The sequence below is a fragment of the Ictalurus furcatus genome, chromosome 10 (assembly GCF_023375685.1).
Source record: "Ictalurus furcatus strain D&B chromosome 10, Billie_1.0, whole genome shotgun sequence".
Classification (NCBI taxonomy): Eukaryota; Metazoa; Chordata; class Actinopteri; order Siluriformes; family Ictaluridae; genus Ictalurus; species Ictalurus furcatus.
In genome coordinates, this window is record NC_071264.1 from 30,865,175 (window position 1) to 30,879,730 (window position 14,556).

At 40.3% G+C, this 14,556-nt stretch overlaps 1 protein-coding gene across 2 annotated transcripts in view; it reads right to left on the bottom strand.

The window, feature by feature from the left end:
• Positions 1–4,005, bottom strand: part of tp53i11a (tumor protein p53 inducible protein 11a) — a 40,764-nt gene extending 36,759 nt beyond the window's left edge. For both annotated transcript variants that reach the window (XM_053634510.1, XM_053634511.1), the window contains exon 1: positions 2,794–4,005. The gene's annotated coding sequence lies outside the window, so the exon portion shown is untranslated. The remainder of the gene's footprint in view (positions 1–2,793) is intronic.
• Positions 4,006–14,556: the final 10,551 nt, after the last annotated feature.

A 14,556-nucleotide genomic window follows, 5' to 3' on the forward strand; every position in this document is an offset into this window, starting at 1 on the left:
TTACAGGCCCATTTCCAGCCATTGTGAGCGCAGGAAATAAACCTGACCCGCTCACAATCAGTGGCCTTGTGCTCCTCCGAGGCAACGACCCAAACCACAGTACACTGGAAAGTGTGTACTTTTTTTTTCATTTCTTTCTGCAGAAACTCACTTTTTTCCCCCCTCACTGATGAGCCACAGCAGAACCAAGAGCTTCCATTTTCCATTCATGGTCACACAGTTAATTGAAAAATAATGGCTACCATAGAAACAGCAATTGCGCCATCTGAAATGAAATGTTTTTTTTGTTGTTTTTAAAACAGTACACTTCAAGTCTTGAGAAGAGAACGTTTACTCTGAAATGATGTCCAAGTGCGTGATGATTATCAGAAATCGAGGCGATTGGAAAGCTTGGACGAGGTCACGACCTCTCTCACTTTCAGGCGGTCCAAACACAAACCTGCCCTCGTTTCAGGAAGTAAATAATTCACCGAGACCTGAAGAATGTTGCCAAATTCCTGCAGCTAAGCCGCTATCGCTGTGACCGTCAAACCATGGAGGGTTCTTTCACATGCGCACATAGTGTTTAGGAGATTTGAACGGAACCCTGGTGTGTTCTCCGCCTCGCTGCGGTTCTTTAGGCAGGGTACGCTCTCGAGAGCTTCTGAGCGAGGAGTTCTTTCTCCACTTTCACGTGAACTCCACGGAGAAAAACGACTCAACTCTGAATCGACTCGACTGCAGGAAGTGAATCAAAACACGTTGTGAAGTTGTTTTTTTTTCTCAATTTATTGCGACCTGCTAAACCGAGACCCGAGACCCAAACTGAGCCAAAGGTGTTTCACGTTCTGGAGGTTTGAACTGAAGAATAAAAAGAGAAAATAAATGCTGGATGTGATCCACAAAATGTTCGCCATGCTCAAGCGGATCTTGCGATTCATTTTCTACGTTCGCTTATTAAAAGGGAACGTTTAACTTTATCCGTCACTGTATTTCTGTGAAATCAACGAAAGAGTTTTACGAGGACGTTTTCAGCCCCTCAACCAGCATTTTTATATTATATTTATTTATTAACAAATGGACTAATCGATGTGAAAACATCCCACAGGCTTCACCATCAATGAAGTGAAGATAAAATATTCTCACCCTGGGTATGTAAATGAATCCCAGGAGAAGATCTCCAAAGTATTATTATAGTTCACATAAACTGAAAAGTCACTACTTCTAAAGCCATATTTCATTCCTGTAATGCCAGTACATTTTTTTTTTTTTTTTCTTTTTACCTTCGATAAATGAGCTGTAATAACACCAGGTCATATAAATACATCCCCTCTATATGCCATAAAAATGACGTTATATCCCGAGGGAATCATAAAGACTATTCGGACGAGATTAGTTTTCCGGACACGTTGGTGTCTGTAGTAATTATGATCGATTTGTAAACCCCCTGAACGATAAAATATAGAAGGACGTCTCAGAGAAGCAATATTTCCAGGAGTTTTAAGTGTGCACTTGAGTTCCTAGCACAGGTACAGCCTACATACATGTCAAGGTCATGTGACCTCACATGGCCACACCCCTTACAAAACAAAAAAAAGGGCAGACAAAAGGCCGAAACAATCGGTTTTGCATTCAAATGAGCTGTGTGTAGTATGCATGGAATTTTTAGCATCGTGAAGACGTTCCGTCGTCTGATGATAATCACTACACACGTCATCTGGCAAGACACACATTTACAGGATAACTAATCCCGTCCGAATACTCCTCACGATGCCCGAACGACACCAATTTAGCCTCAAAAATCGCATACTGAAGATCTGATATTGAACTGGTATCAGATTTGATCTAACGCTGTATTTCTGTACCACAAACGTGTGTCACTGAGTCAATTCATATCTCACGTGAACATCAGACACAAACGATGCCCCAGAGAATGGGGAGAAAAAAAAAAAAAAAAAAGAGTCAGCTCAGTTACTGCGAGGACTCGATCTCCATCGGCTACTGACCGAACGCCTGGGCTCTGGATGAATATGGAGATTATATTTGGAATATTATATGGAATAAAATGAATGAGATTGGATGGATGGATGGATGGATGGATGGATGGATGGATTCATAACAAGTAGCCTATTCTGTTCCTGTACTAATCCCCACCCCACCCAAAAAAAAAAAAACATATTGGGAACTACATTAAAAATAATAATAATAATAATAATAATAATAATAATAATTCTTGATATTGTAAGTATATCTAATTAGAGTCAAGATCTTAAACAAATGAAGTGAAGACAAATGAATATCCAGGACCTTCACTAACATATGTTTAGATCCTGCTCGGTATGGTTTGCTTGTCTAAAAGACCTCTGCTGATTCAACTGGATCATGATAAAATGCCAATTTATTAATGTGTTAATTACTTGATTGATTGATTGATTGATTACTTTAATGAATTAGTTAGTTGAAAAAAAAGTAAGGAAAGGTCGTTTATGAAGCTGCAGGACCTTCACATGGTTGATTGTTAAGTTGTGTAAAGCTGTTCAATGTAACTCAGTGCAAGTTTAGTCTCTCATACTGAAACATTTCCGGAGATCATATACGCGTTATAAAGTAAAATCTGTGCAACGCGCGCGACGTGCACAATAACATGCTGGTAAACAACAAAACAAAAACAAAAACAAAACAAAACAAAAAAGTACGATTTGTTAACACTTTTCCCCTTTAAAAAAAAAAAAAAAAAACATTTCCAGGGACCACAGGTCAGAATGATATCCCAGTGAAAAGAACAACAACAACATAATAAAACATAACGCTTACCTTTGTAGTTTCGGGACAGAAACAATAAAACACGGTTCCCGGTTTATTTATGAGGAAATCTTTCACATCGCAGCACCACAATTTGGCAAACGACAATCCAGCACGAGCGCAACGGTTACCGTAATGAACACCGTAGAAGGGGAGCTAAAATGGCGCCCGCTCTCAACGGCAACCGTAATACCTACAATATAAGCGCTTTGATTTTTGTTTACTTTCAGCTTCATTTTTTTTTTACTCAGTTCCCGTGTCGTTTTTTTTTTCTTCACCTATCAGAATGTCAAACCCGTTCCAAACCACAGAACGTGTGTTCCACGCTGAAAAAAAAAAAAAAAAACATTGAAATAAAACCGTAAAGCTAGCTGCTACACGATTAGCTTGTGTATCGTGGCCTCATCACCTCAGCGTCCAGCCTTCCTTTATTTATGTACACTATATGATCAGAAATATGCCGACACCTAACAATCACAACTTTATAAGTGTGTCAGACATCCTGAAGAAAAAAAAAATGTAAATAAATAAAAACCCTTGTAGATTTTGTAATGGTTTTAATGGTAATAATGAGAATTGTATTGGTTTTAATGGAAACTGTAATGGTCCCTGTGGGTCTCTACTTACTGGTGGATACCACTAATGACCAGTAATGTTAATGGTTAACAGCTGATGGTTTGTAATGATATCTGTAGTGGAAACTATTAGAAATTCTCTTGCTGGTTTAAATTGTTTGGGGTTTTTTTTTTTGTTTTTGTTTTTTAGCAGGGATCCCATTCCATAACCACGGTAGTTTCCTCAACTCTTCACAATGTCTCTATCACTTGGGCAGCAAGCTATTTAGAAATAAAAACAAACGCAGAACTTTGTTTTCACGAGACACGATCTCAAGTGGACCACAAAATGAACCCCAAATGAAGCGTCTCTGAAGACGGTTCACTTGTGGGCCATTTTAGAGGAATCCGAGGTCCTTTGTTGTGTTCACATTAGCACAAATCATCAATCTGAGAACATGGGATGCTAAACAACCTCAGTTTACATCATACGCACAGCAATGACCATCTCTAGTGAAAAACCTACGCGTGAAAAAAATCTAGGGCTAGAGGTAGAATTAAAGGAATGAATTACCTAGATTACAAGGTAATTATATCAAAACTTCAGTGTAATACAACACCCAGAGTGCTCTTTAAATAATATAACCCTTTCATTTAATCCAAACTGTCTATAAATAACAAAAATAAATAAATAGTATGCAAGCTTCTCTGGTCTGAAGTCAGCCCATTGGTATTAATATGGAGTTGCCCCTACTCTTCTAGGAAGGCTTTCTACAAGATTTTGGAGTGTGTCTGAATGAGTTTGTGCCCATTGAGTCAAAGGAGCATTTGTGAGGTCAGACACTGATGTTGGACAAAAAGATCTGGCTCACACTCAGCATTCCAGTTCATCCCAAAGGTGTTAAGTAGGGTAGAGGTCAGGACTCTGTGCAGACCACTGGAGTTCCTTCATACAAAAGAAAATATGTCTTTATGGACCTCGCTTTGTGCACAGGGGTACAGTCATGCTGGAACGGGAAAGGTCCTTCCCCTACAAAGTTGGAAGCGTACAGTTTTATGACTGTTTTTGCGTGATGTAGCATTAACATTATTTTTTACTGGAACTAAAGGGCCCAAACACCAAAGAACATCCCCAGACCTCCACCACACTACCGCTAGCACTCTGCATTCCTATTAGTAGCGTTCTTCTACCATTCACCAAACCCATATTCATCCATCAGACTACCAGATAGTGAAGTGTGATTCATCACTCCAGAGAACACAACATTTTACACCACTCCAGCTGACACTTGGCATTACTCATAGTGATCTAAGGCTTGTGTGCAGCTGTTCGGCCATGAAAACCCATTTCACGAAGCTCCCGACGCACAGTTCTTGTGCTGATGTTGCTTCCAGAGGCAGTTTGGAACTCTGTAGTGACTGATGCAACCCATTTTTACGAGCTACCTTCTTCAGCACTCAACAGCCCCGCTCTGCGAGATGTTGTTGTTCCTCAAAGCTTCCGTTCAACTTACAGTTGGCCAGGGCAGATCTTGGAGAGCAGAAGTGTCACAATCTGACTTGTTGCAAAGGCGGTATCCTGTGACACTGCCTCGTTTAAAGTCACTGAGCTCTTCGGTACAATCCATTCCACTGCTTGTTTTTGTTTCTGGAGATTGCATGGCTATGTGCTTGATTTTACACACCTGTTAGCAATGGGTGTAGCTGAAACACCTGAACTCAATCATTAGGAACATACTTTTGGACATATAGTTTGTCACTTCACTGATTAGCCAAATAGATAGCAAAACATTCATTTAGGGGGTTTTCCCCCACACATATAACAGTCCAAGTGGTCTCAGATCAATGAATTAAACACAGCAAATGATCCCTCCAAAACGTTCCCCAAGCAAACAGTCTTCAGAGATGGTCTCAGTATGGTTCGTTTGTGGTTCATTTTGTGGTACACTTGATTAAAAGAGTTTTCTGTCATCTCACAAATATAAAATACTCTAACGGCTGATCGTGGTGGCACAACAAAGTAAGCAGGGTTAGGTAGCACCATGAATTCACATATTATTAACATATTATGGAACCGGTTCTTATGTATGGTGCCATTTGTTTTTTTTCCATATGCTAACAGTAACCAATGAGAACAAACTCTTGAAAATAACTAATTTAGCGAGAAAAATTATTGGTATTCCCATCCCCAATTTATCGGACTGTGTCAGTTCATATACGCTCCGGAAGGCACATAAAATTTTGAATGACCCAAACCACCCACTTTATCAATATTTCAACCCCCTTCCTTCTGGCCGCAGGTATAGACTACCCATGTGCAGAAAGGCCAGCTATGGTAGGAGTTTTGTTCCTATGGCTATACGAGCGTTAAACACATAGGTACTCAGCCATTGTGATGCCAGATGCATTTGTTGTATGATGATCCTGATGTTTTTCTTTTTGTCCCCTTCTCCCCTCTATGCCTGTGATTGTTTATGATGGTTTATATGTATGATGTTGTTATGTTTTTGTTTTTCTACGCACCCACGGTGGAAACAAATTTCCTCTTTGAGGACCAATAAATGATCTATCTATCAATCTATCTATCTATCTATGATTCGGGCAGGCTATATACTGTATAGAGTATAAACAGCCTAAATGAAGCATGCTCAGTCCTCTTAATGTCGACCTCGGTGCTTTTAGTGTTCACAATACAAGCAGAATCAAAAGGGAGCTCAGTTCACTTTCTGGACATTTTACCAATTGATGAGCTCTCAGAACGCTTGTTATTCACACCATAACATCTTTAGAACTCAGAGCCCAGCTGTGTAACACTGAATTATGGATAATGTCTCTCAAAATGGCTGAAAGAGAGAACTGCAGTGAAACACCACAAGCGTCCAGCAGCGTTTGTGAGTGCAGCGGCTCTCAGCTGTACCAAACCTGTAATTTAACACATGTCCCCACGAGCAGCCATTAGAGAACTCCCCCAACCCCCCAGTTTGGTTTAGATATGCGATGTGACAGAAAATTCCAGCGATGTATGGACAGCAAGCTATTTAGAAACTAAAACAAACAAAGCAGAATGTGGACCACGTTGTTTTCACAAGACAAGATCTCTGACATGGACCACAAAATCAACCTCAAACGAAGCGTGCCAAGACTCCGAGTACAGTTCACTCGTGTGCCATTTTAGAGTTCATTTGCTGCGTTCACATAAGCACAAATCATCATTCTGAGGCCACTTGGAATGCTAAAAAGTGTATAAACACCCGCTATTTACATCATCGCTGTGGAAAAACCTACGCATGATAAATCCAGGGCTAAAGGTTGAATTTTGAAGAACTGAAGAGATGTTGAGGTTTTATTAAAAGGACCGAGCAGGCTTTAGGATATATACACAAAGGCTAGATCACAAGGTTATTATAGCAAGACTTCAGTGTAACACAACACCCAGAGTGCTCTTTAAATAATATAAGCCTTTACAGAACTAGCTGCATATAAATAACAAAAAAATAATGAGCAAACTTGTCTGTTCTGGAGTCAGCCCAAAGCACACAGCCACGATGCACAACAACATCTTTCTTTTTAAAGCCTGTGTGTTTATTTATTTATTTTTATATTCAGTTTATTTCATTCCTGTTTTGTAGAATAATTGTACTCTCTCTCTCTCTCTCTCTCTCTCTCTCTCACACACACACACACACACACTACACTCTTCGCAGTTTTTCTTCATACCTTATCCAGTTTACAGTAGTAACACCTACACTATAGGGGGGGGATTATTGTACATCTTGTACCGGGTAAATAAAAGATTCCAAGTTTCATTTTGAGTGGGAGGCTCGAGTCAGTTTCATGAAAGCCTGGAACATGTTCTATTAGATAACCACCTACAGCTCAGGAAGAGTCGGTATGTGATTAGATTTCAAAAGACCGGTTACAAACCACTGTCAGCTTGACTTCATTCGGTTGCAGACTTGCCAGGGTGTGCCATTAATTTTGACCTGTTTAAGGAATACCAGGAATTTAATAGCAGCATTACAGTAGACTTGTCTTATAGGTTTATTGTGTATCAGATTGTACAAGATGACGGCAATAAAAACATTTAAAAAATGCAGATTGTGTGATATCAGTTATGTGCACACATGCTACAAGTCAGATGATAGGATTTATCAAGATAAGATATGATTAAGAGGATAGTCCTTTGATGTAATCCTCTTAACTCAACCCCAATCTCATACACAGAGAAGTTCTGTAAACTTAGTCTTGCAGTAGGAGGTAGGGAACAGGCTCCGTGTGACAACGCTGAAATCTTGTATAATATTCCATTATTTACACCCGCAGTGCTGTTGAATTATTTCTATGTTACGGTGGACCCTTCACGTGATCTAACCCTAATAATAAACAGATTAAAAAACGAGTATAATTGTTGATACGGTGACGTTTTCTGTAAGGAGATGTTCATGGAAGGAGTCTCCAGTGTCGGCGAGTCTTCAGGACAGAGGAGTTCAGTTTAGGACTTTAAAGGGTTTTTTCCCTCAGAAACATGAATATCTTAGTAAATTCAAGAGAGAGAGAAAAAGAGAGGCCGGGTGAGGGAATGACGGGTGAGGGAATGACGGGTGAGGGAATGCCGGGTGAGGGAATGACGGGTGAGGGAATGCCGGGTGAGGGAATGACGGGTGAGGGAATGCCGGGTGAGGGAATGACGGGTGAGGGAATGCCGGGTGAGGGAATGCCGGGTGAGGGAATGACGGGTGAGGGAATGACGGTTCACAGCTGCTATAACGCCGGTGAGAACAGGAAGTAACTTGTTTCGGAGACGTTCCACAGTATTAAATGCAACCATAAACAGATTTTTTTTTTTTTAAAGCAGGTGTCGCTCTGTAATAAATTGCTGTGATTAAGAGGAATAAAACATTACAGGATGTATCCCAGCAATCAATATTTTGCTACACAAGGAGTGTTTTATTTCTTACAAAATGGATGCCGGTGGAAAATTTCAGGCATTGCGTAAAAACATATCTAATGTGTCATGTAGGGAAAATGTGTAGTGAGGGTGTGTAGCCTTGAATCTCCTTCCATCTCATGGATTTTTATCAGATCTTTATGAAGATCTTATGTACGAGGTGTCCGAAAAGTCAGGAACCCATAAGAGTGAAACTACGTGTTCTACATTTCCTTATTTACAGAATATGATCTACATGCTCAGAGTTACGCTCTACACATTTGCTCACGTTTTTTTTATTTATTCGGACTCGACATATTCCCGTTGCTTCCTGACTTTTCGGAGGGCCTGTATAACGATCTTTGAAAAGGAGAACGGGTTTCAATAGGAAAAATATATACACCCTACAACCCAAAAATATAAGTAGATCTTAATCCCAAGAGTGCGAAAGAACAAATAATTGGGAATGCCGTATTAAGTTTGTTTAAAAAGCGTGCCGCTGTCTCTTTATGTCCTTATAGCCACAAATATCCCTGCTGTTACTGAGGGAACAACATGGGAAGTTGTCCCAGACCCAGGGGATCCATTGACATTTGAGATGAGCCTGTTTGATCCAAATATGTTTCTTAAAAGCTTCTGGCCCAAAAATATCACTCACGTGACAAGTTGCTGTTAATAACATTGATTAAACCGGCGCAAAATCCCGTAGGACTGAAATCCAAGGCCATGTATATATAATGTGCATTTACATCAGATTGTTGACCTTTAAGAAGCAACATGTTTCCACTGCTTCGACCAATAACAGCTTGAGATGTTGGGGAGAATATGGCAGAAATGCAACGTTACCGTATGTCCAAATGAAATCACTCTCTCAACCTCTCGTACCCCTAAATAACATGGACGTGCATCATGGTCCTGAATAATTGCTCTCATAATCATAAATCCGCTGTGCGACTTAAGTACGTTCAATAATAATTGCTCGGAGATGATCATCACGGTGAGATGTGCTGAGAGCTGCGAGAGGTCATGCAGGGATATTAGATGGCTTATGAATCACGCTTGCCGTCTCGGATGAGGATTCAACCAAAAAAACCCAAAAAAAAACAACAGACGTATGTGAGTGTGTACTGCAGTGCTCAAAAAGCAGCAACAAAAAAGTTGAAGAACGAAAACGCTCCAGGATTGAGTTTCACGTGTTCTCGCCGCGTCCGTGTGGGTTTCATCCGGGTTTTCCTGTTTACTCCTACTGTCCAAAAACGTGCTGGGAGGCGGAACAGACTCTAAATTATGTGAACGTGTGAATTCTGTCGTCACGTCCAGGATGAATTCCCAGTTCACGCCCAGGACTCCCGGGATAGGCTCCGGATTCTCGGCCACACCGAACAGGATGAAGCGCTTACTGAAGATTCATTAATTGTTTGATAATGAGATGAACGCTTGTGACGAACAGAAACTGAATCCTAATCAGACTAATCAGTGAAATTGCAGAGTCTCTCATGGGAAAATCCTGCACGCGTAGCCAGACGGCTTTGACTTTTCATGATATTTATAACTCATGGAAACGAGCCACGGATAAAGGGCAATTTCACCCCCCCCACTTCCCCCCCATTTGGAATGCATTGTTATAATGCATTCCTAAGGCATTAAACAAGTTCTTATAATTAGTTATGAAAATGCACAACACTTTATAGCGATGTTTATTATGCATTAATGAACTCTTAGCGTTATTAGACAACAATTCACGAATGCCATTACGCATATTTAACAGACCGTTAAACAGCTGCAATTCGTTCGAAATGCTGCTGCAAGAGTTCGAACCAAAACCAGGAGAAGTGAGCACATTACTAAAGTTCTCAAACCTTCATACTGGCTTCCTGTTACTTACAGAATCGATTATAAAAAGTGTAAGTTCTGGTCTGTAAATCACAGGAATAGTCTGGGTCCTGAACACACCTCGGACATGCTGATGGTAAGGCTGGTGAAATGTGCAGGTCAGGTGCTAGTACCCTGAACCACAGGTAAACACGGTGAAGCAGAATTGAGCTTTTATGAAGCTCAAAACTGGAATCAGCTCCCAGAACATGTTAGATGTTGGATGGTTTTTAGATCTAGAGTATAGTGTAGGTATGTCTCAGTAATCTCTATATTTCACCTACGTGTTAAAAATATCCACGTGGCTCTCAGCGTGTCTACAACTGGGCATAGTGTAATGCACTACGCAAACTAGGGCTGGAGTTCTTTGGTATTAGTGATATTACGCTTTATAAACACAGCTTATAATGCATTCTGTTACCCATGAAGGTCATACAGCAACCATATATATATACATACATACATACACATACATTATATATATATATACATATATATATGTATTATATATATAAAAAAGTAAACTACAAACACATTCGTATCATGTTATAATGCATTCATAAATCATTATACATAGTTTGAATTATTGATGAAAATGCATTACACTTCATAACTCTCATTATGATGCATTATGGATCATTACCATGGAGCACTATGCAGTACAGTAAGCAGTGTTTATGACGCCTTATATATCACCGAGCCACACTTTGAGAAGATATCACGGAGATATATTGTGTTACAAGGACTACGTATAATGCATTATTTTACATGAATAATTATAGCGATGAAGATAAATCGCATAAATAATTATAACGGTGTGTATAGTGCCTCATGAACGCATTATAGCATGTTGTAAATCATTGTTCATATGACAATCTTAGAAAGTCTTAAAATTTCTAAATGCTTTGTAAAGATCGCAGTGAAGTGCAACACCTCGGCATCTACGAATATAACACTGTGCATAATGCCTGATTAGTGCTTTATAGCAGGTTCCTTAAACATAAGGCTTTCACAGAATGCGGTAAAGACCATTTCCTTTGGGAATCAGTTGAGTAGGTTCTCCAGAGTTCTCGACATTTTATATAATTATATATAAAAATGTGCCAATAACTCTGGAGTGACGGAGTGACACAAGGTGATCAGAAGTAGCTGTAAGTAGGAAGGATGATTGTTGAGAACAGCTAAATGATGAGATCTGAGGAAATGGCAGTCATCAGGAGAGATTCCTCAACAGAGGCTCTCGGTGTAGAACCTTAATCATGGAACGTGGTTCAATCGGCTCTGAAACGCGATGGGAAGCTGCGAAAAGGTCACCTACAAGCAGGAAGAATGAAAGAGCAGACTAAAGCATTAATCAAGGGAGAAGACAGGATAGTGTTCAGACAAATGGGGAAAAAATAAATAAAGAATACATAACTCCAAATAAATAAATAAATAAATAAATAAATAAATAAATACGCGTGCACTTCTAAGTCACGTCAAAGAACTCCCTGTATTTCTTGCTCAGCTCGTGTTCTTGCTGTGATTCTCCCATTTTCCACTGTGCAATTTCATAACACGGAGCTTTCGAATGATAAGGAACTGGGAACATCTCCATGGCAACAGGCTCCCATGGTGCAGCGGTGGGCAGGTGGGATGAAAAGGGGGTCTGCCACACTCAGCAGGAGACTGGAACTACCACGATTTACAGGCTCAGCCGAAGAAAAACAAACAAACTCACCAAGAAGGTGAGATCATCATCATCATCATCATCATCATCATCATCACCATCACAGGAGCAGAGGGTCGATGTTTCCATCACCGCCGCTAACAAGATCAGGATTTAACCTGGAAAAATAGCTTAAAGAGTGGGCGCTCCTGACGGAAAGAAACGCAGGATTCAAAGCTTCAGGGAAACATCGTTAGGGATTCATTCAGATTTATACCACAGAATGCTGGACTCTGATTGGTCAGAAGGTGTTCAGAACGTCACAACATTATCATTTCTATAGCAACACCTCATTCACGGTGACTAATTGATAAACGATATGCTCAGGAGACTTTTATGTATGGAAGGAGTCTCCAGCGCCAGTAATAAAGCCGTAACTTTTCTTCAGGATCTTCAGGACAGAGGACTTTACACTTCTTTTTACGGTTTTTTTCTCTGTAAACATGACAATCTGCATTTTTCGTTGTTGTTGTTGTTGTCTTGAGTGAGAGAAAACAGAGAAGCTGGTGAGGGAACGACTGTTTATATCTGCTGTAACGTAAGTGAGAACAGGAACTCACTTGTTTCTCAGACAGTCCACAACTTTAAAGGCAGCTATAAATGGATAAGTCTTTGATTAACAAATGAAACGTAATCATTAGTAAATTGCTGCGGTACAAGAGGAATAAAAGATTTCAGGACGTGCTATTGTAGAAAAAAGTGGTAAGAGTACCTCCGCTTCATCGCAGCACCCTCTCGGTGAATCGCCCACGCTGACAATTTTTCCCAAATTTATTTCAGAATGACGCACATCGTACTTTTTATCCATTTACCTGTAACGTTACGGAATGTCTGAGAAACAGGGTAGTTCTTCTCGTCAGATACGTTACAGCAGCTATAAACAGTCGTTCCCTCGCCAGCCTTTACCTCTGGTCGTCAGTCCCTCCAGGATTTCACGATTCTGAGAGGAACGCAAAATCAAGGAAACTCTACAATATTCGGAGGAGCGTGCAATTTTTCTAAATTACCGCAGATTCGAGCTGAGACGCGTCACGTGACGTCATCACAACGCACAAACACGAGTACAGCTTAAAGGTCTCATTTACCAACAAACATCACTGTGAAAGAGCGCGCGGAACAATTTCGTGCGATTGCGATTTCGCCGATTTGAGTAGTTTTCCTCAAAAAAAAAAAAAAAACTCGTAAAATTTTGACAAAAAGTCACAGCAAAATCAAGCGTTTTGGCCGCAACGATCACAAAAAGACTCCGCGCAATCCTGTAGGGACTGTACTGTTACAACGCTGATTTATTTCAGCATCTAGCCCACAGAGGCGTAAGGTTTAAACCAGTGCTCACCAACCCCTCTTCCTGGAGATCCACCTTCCTGCATTTCATCTCCAAACAATCTAACACAGCTGTTTCAGCTGATCAGATGGTCAGGTGGGCACCATTACGGTTGGAGATGAACCTTTCAGGAAGGCAGATGTGCAGGGAGCGGCTTGGTGACCACTGGTTTAAATGCCATTTTAAGGCATGGACATTCGGTCTAACTTCCACAGCTACAGGAATGTACAGTAGTACTGTTATCTGACTGACTGTGTGAACCACATCATCTGAGTGGAGGGTAGAATCATTTTTGACATTTTGGCGTCAACACTAAAACAATTAAAAAGCTCATTATCGATGTCATCATCATCGTCCGCTTTTCCCCACACTGTGTTTAGAACTAATTTAGAAATGTGACTTGGCTTGAGAAGGTGGTTCAGACAGGTAAACCAGAGCAACTGAAAAACATGATGAACACCTGGAACCGAGGCTCACAGGAACAGCAGGAAGGTGCTGCCAACATTTAACAGCTCATCAGACGATCATACACAAACTCACAATTAACACAGGATACAGCTGAGCGGTGGGTCTGGGATTTGAACCCGTGACCCTCCAATAGGTGGGCTTATGCCCAGGGCCGCTTCTGAACAGCCTGTAGCCACACTCACAACACCTTTCCTTTAAGCGTCTGAAAATAAACATACAGCACCATTAGCTCGGTGAAACATTTTAACGGGATAGCAACTTAACTCACGTTAGCCTAACACTTCTTACTCTAGATGCTGGCGAGATGGTTACCCCCCCCCCCCCCCCATTTCAGTTCCATCAACAAGCTAAATCCACAGAATTAGCAGTTATTTCTTCTACTTCTGGTCCTCTGAGTTTTATTTTTGAGTTTTTCTGCCACAGAGAGAGATGAACGCTTCATGATCGCCGCTTCATGATATTCCGAAGTTAGTTACCTGATTTAGTAAGGTAAAAATGGCTGTTTCTATTCTTTCCACCCAACCGCAACTGTCTGATAATAAACCGTTTCGCCAAATGATCGTAAAAAGTGTGCATTTGTACATACCTATTAAAAAAAAAAAAACAGTGCCCTCTGGTGGTCTGGAGGTCCAGTATGACAGCTTAGCTACCACCAATTCTTTACTTTAACATTAAAACAACACTATAAAAATGCTTAGACGAGCGAAACGAACGACACCACATTGAAGTTCAAGTTTTCTATCAAATTTAATTTTAAAAAACGTTTCAGATGCTAACTTTTAGATGTTTAGATGTTTTAGATGCTAAATTTTAGATGGTTAGATGTTATGATAACCCTGAGATGTTTTAGAAGATTATATGTTTTAGATGCTAACTTTCCCCATTGGGTTTCATTTTAAACTAAATTTGTTAACCCATTAAA